Raw genomic sequence first — 5110 nt, 5'->3', positions numbered from 1 at the left:
CGTCGCACATAACCCCAACCTCTCCGCACATGCATGAGATATGAAAGAATGCGTGGCACCTGAATCATAAAGTACATCTAGTAGTTTATCAGCAATCAAACACTTACCCCGTATCAAATCGTCGGAGGCAGCCGCTTCTGAACCACTCATAGCAAATACCCGAGAGGGTACTTTTGGTCTTCCACCACTAATGTTGTTGTTGCTAACATTACCGCTCCTTGTGGAATTAGTGGGTCCACGATTGACGGTGTTGGAATTGGCAGTTACCGTCGGTCTCCCGGTCACCCTACATTCTCGAGCATAATGGCCCACCTTGCCACACACATAACAACGGTTCTCCTGTGTCTGCTGGAGCTGTGGGCAATTCCTCTTAAGATGCGGTCCTCCACACTGAAAGCATTGTACCCCAGTCCCCCTTGACTGGCTCATGTTGGAGGCAGCCATAGATTGCTTCCCCTTGTTGCTAGCATACGGCTTCATCCTCTTGTTACCATTCCCCCTAAAAGGATGGTTTCTCTGAGGTCCTCCAACACCTCTAGCTTGCCTCTCCTTCATCTTATCTTCAAAAATCCTGCACTTTGTCACCAACTGATTAAAATCCGTGATCTGCATATAACTAACCGCCTGTTGGATCTCCAATCGAAGCCCATTCTCAAACTGAGCACACAGATCTTCCTCATTCCGAGCATCTTGGTATTGAGGCCAATACTGCAGAAGCTCATTAAACTTAGCCGTGTACTCCCCAACAGACATGTTTCCTTGCTTCAAATCTAGAAATTCCCTCGCCTTCCGCTTCCTGAGATCTCGTGGGAAGTAATTCTCCAGGAACTTGTCCTTGAAGGCATTCCAAGGAATCACGCCTCCAGGTGCAACAAACGAAGGTTTCACGAACTTCCACCAATTTTCAGCCTCCCCTTGGAGCATAAATGTCGCATAAAGAACCTTATGCTCCTCAAGGCAACCCATCGCCTCGAAAATCTTTTCCGTCTCAGCTAACCACAACCTAGCACCTTCCGGATCATAGTCTCCACTGAACTTTGGCGGGTGGTTCTTACGGAAAGCCATGAGTCCCCGATACTACGCCGGCTCCACATCACGTTCCTGCACTAGAGTTTCCAGCACAGCGGTGATGCGGTCAAGGACGTCACGGTTCTGATCCCTACCACGTCCTGCCATACCTATCCTGTAGGGAAACTATTAGCACCCAAGAAGTCCAAATGAGAGAGTGTACCACACAGGCTATGCCAGTTATAACAACATCCTTCTCTTTATACATACTCATACACACAACGCTTCTCTCTTTTTATTAGGATTTTTGGCTCATTTTATTTTTAGGACGACGTTCCTAAAATGAAAAACTCTACACGGTTCCAGAATTTCAACAAACACTATTGACAACAACGAAGTAAGCACTAACGCAATAGTCCAAACAAAATATATGCACAAAACAAATGACAATCGCAACAACAAAAAACAAACGTTAGTCCCTCAAGTCATAGAAATAAAATAACATGTAAATGATAAAGGATGAAACATAAAAAGAACATGAATCTGGGGATCCCACGGTCATGTGGCTCCGCATGCCACCAGACTCTTGGGTCACGGTAACAAAAAGTGGGGTGGTCGACAAAAGCAGGGCTTTTGCTCCTACGTATCCTCAAATTGTGATGAGCAAATCAGACCTACGTAGTTCTTGATAATTGCGAGACTAAAAATAGTCTTGGTGCGAACATGCTTTAGTAAAGAGACAAAACTTCCAACTGATCAGAGCAACATATGCTTTTTCTTTTAACAATGATGTGTCTATCGGGGAAGGAGAGTATGCTGATGAAATTTTCTCATAACCATAAATGAGATTTTGGATGTTAGCATTTCGTTTCTAAACGACCATATAAAGGAAATACTGGGTCCAACAAAGATAGGAGAAAATCACTCAAAGTGTATCAATCTCACACAGGTAAGTGTTTTTATCCTAATTCCGAACCATAGATATGTCATGACTTGATTTTGCAAATCATTCCCTATCAAATCAAAGATTACATGCGTGATCATGGATCAATATGACTTATTTTGGGAACGGTTTTTAGGTGGGGAATTTGGCTCTGAGTGTTTTTGCCTTTTCCTCTTCTGTTTTTGTTTAGCGCGTGGCGAGAAAGTCGCTAGCGCACAGGATTTTGTCGGCAATCAAAGGGAGAGGACCACTTTAGGTTGTGGTTTCCTTTTTCTTGTTTACTTGGTGACAATTCTGTATTGTTCAGATATTGTCTGGTCCAAAGACCTTTCTGGATGTTTCTTCTGTTTTTTTCCGATCCTTGATCGGGAATTTTCTTTTTTCTTCTTTTTTTTTTCAATCTTTGATCGGGGAATTTTCTTTCTTTCTTCTTTTCTTTTTTTTTGTTTTCTTCCGAGGGCAAAGATTGACATTCTCACCCTGGGTCAAAGTTTATGATAATTTGGGATTTTGACTGAAGGCTTGTATAACGGCTGGTCATGATATATGTGAGGTTTGGCCAGCGGTTCGGGGATAAAGGGGATGTCCTACATTATTTCCATGATACACATCCAACAATGATGATTAGGAATTTTTATGCAAAACTGGTCATGCATGCACCCATGTGCACACTCAAGCATTAAGTTTTTATGGTCATGTGACACTAGGGCTCAGGATTCATTTTCCCTATTTTAAGTCAACCCAGTGTTTCCAAAATATGTTCTTTTATCAATCCGAGTCCATTTTGGGCATTCGGAAAATTTTCACAGCATTCACTCTTCAAGTGTATACACATTTTTTCAAAAACTGGTTAAGATCAGTAAAATCTTTCAAAGAAAAGTTGGAAATTATCTCTTTTCACAAACATGTTTTTTTTAGCTAGACAACTTTTTATTATTATTATTATATATTTTTTATTCCTTCTTTTTCTTTTTTGGCTCACTCTCTTCTTTTTTTTCATGAGGTATTTTGCTACCTAAACATACGTATATTTTTGTGAGGTATTTTGCTATATACATGCGTGTCCAAGGTATCTTGCTACCTAAACATACATATATATGTTTTGAGAGATATTTTTGCTATATACATGCATATCCAAGGTATCTTGCTACCTAAACATACATATATATATTTTGTGAAGTATTTTTGCTACATACATGCATATCCAAGGTATCTTTCTACTTAAACATACATATATATATTTTTTTTGTGAGGTATGACTACCTTCCGAGCTTGTGCTTGTTTTATTTAAATTCCTAGGATCATGAGCAACTAGGTGTGTCCTGCTATGACTTGAGAAACAAAAGTGATCAAATAACAAGCAGAGATTTAAAAGGTACTAGGTTGCCTCCTAGTAGCGCTTCTTTAACGTCTTGAGCTGGACGCGTGATGGCTTGTCGGTCACGGACCTATTACTTTGCTTACCTTTGGCTTTGGACTTGGTCACCTATTGGTCGGCCATGGGTCGTAAGCAACGCTCTAACCTTTTTGTGGATGAGCTGAGGTGAACTCTAGAGGTGATGGCGGTGCGTCTGTTACCCGCTGCCGGCCATCCCCAGGCTGCTATGGTGTTTCGCCCTGCGCCTGCCTGGGGACGCAGTACTTCTTGATGAAAGCTCGATTAGTAGGGGGCCTGATGCCCTTGCTGGAGGTGACAGGCACTCCGTAGAACTGATAGAGACCCGTAATTAGAGCTTGACAACTCCAAGACCCTGTTGGACTTCTTCGGGTCCATTGGGTGTCTTGCGGGCATGATCCCTGCAAACAATAGATGACATCAGAATTTAGTTGAGCGATGTGCATACTTACCTATGTCCTGATGACGTGACCTTGTCGGGGGGAACGGGCACCCTGTAGGACAGACAAAGGCCCGTAACCAGAGCTGGAAACCCCAGGGCCCTGTTGGCCTTCTCCGGGTCCACTGGGTGTCTTTGTGGGTGCGATTCCCGCAAACAATAGATGGTATCAGAAATCAGTTGAACCATATGTATACTTACCTATGTCACGATGGCATGACCTCTGATATGAACCCTCATGGCACAAGGGCTGACTTAGGATCGTCTAGGATTAAACCTTGATGGAAAATGCGGAAATTGATTAAGGAAAGGATGGAAAATAAGGTGGTTAATTTCGTGGGTCTTAATAAGGTGGTTCTTGGCATAAAATGAATGAATGGGATGGTAAAACGTAGGTTAAGTGGTGGCTGGACAGAAATATAGAAATGGCAATAACTGAAGCTACAGGGATCCAAATGAGGTGATTCCAAAACGAGGTGAAAGGTCTCGTTTTGAAATTCAATTTAGCCTCAAGAATCACTTAATTTGAGTGCATAAAATGGGAGTTATGGCCACTAGATAATTTTGGGCAGAGGTGGATTTTCTGGAATTGTGGTTTGAATGAACAAGGGTGAAGATGAAAGGAAGGAAAGAATCACTCTTTCCAGCGAGGGCAACACACAAAGGTTGTGAAAGTCCTTCGATACAGCCAGGGTGTTCTTGAATCACTCAAGAATTTAGGAGAATCACTCTCACTAAGATAAAAGAGATAAACTCTAATTTTCTAAATAAAACTCAACTTGTGTTTATTGATAAAATGGTTCAGCTTATATAGAAGCTTTACAACAGATTTTAGTAATGACCCACTAACCTAGAATTAAAATAACTTAATGCCATTAACCTAGGGAATTAAAAAAAACTTAATGGCTGAGTGTAACTGAAATTGTGGCAACCAAAAGTCACCCCCAACAGCCAACAAGTCAGCCACCATTTGGTCTCCCAAAAGGCTGATGCCTAGGTTGCCAATTGGGCCCTTATTACAACTTGAACTAAACCTAACTAAAGCCCTTTTAGTTGATTAACCCAAAACATATTTTTGGTCAGCCAACTTTACAAGGATTGGGCCATTATTTAGACAAACTAAACACTCTAAAATTGAGACAAGGTGGTGTCATTTAGTCCTCCTCCATTTGGGCCATGATACAACTCACAACCTTGGACTTTCCTCCTTGAAACTTGGGCTTGTATTCAAATAGTATGGACAGCACTTGTTGAAGAGCTTCCTTGGCTTTCCTTGCTCTAGCCCTTGTCATAGGTCCTCCAAGTCCTTCAAGTGGATCCTTGC

This window comes from Glycine max, chromosome 8 (assembly GCF_000004515.6).
Source record: "Glycine max cultivar Williams 82 chromosome 8, Glycine_max_v4.0, whole genome shotgun sequence".
Classification (NCBI taxonomy): Eukaryota; Viridiplantae; Streptophyta; class Magnoliopsida; order Fabales; family Fabaceae; genus Glycine; species Glycine max.
The sequence above is the reverse complement of the archived record's forward strand: the minus strand, read 5'-3'. Positions refer to the sequence as shown.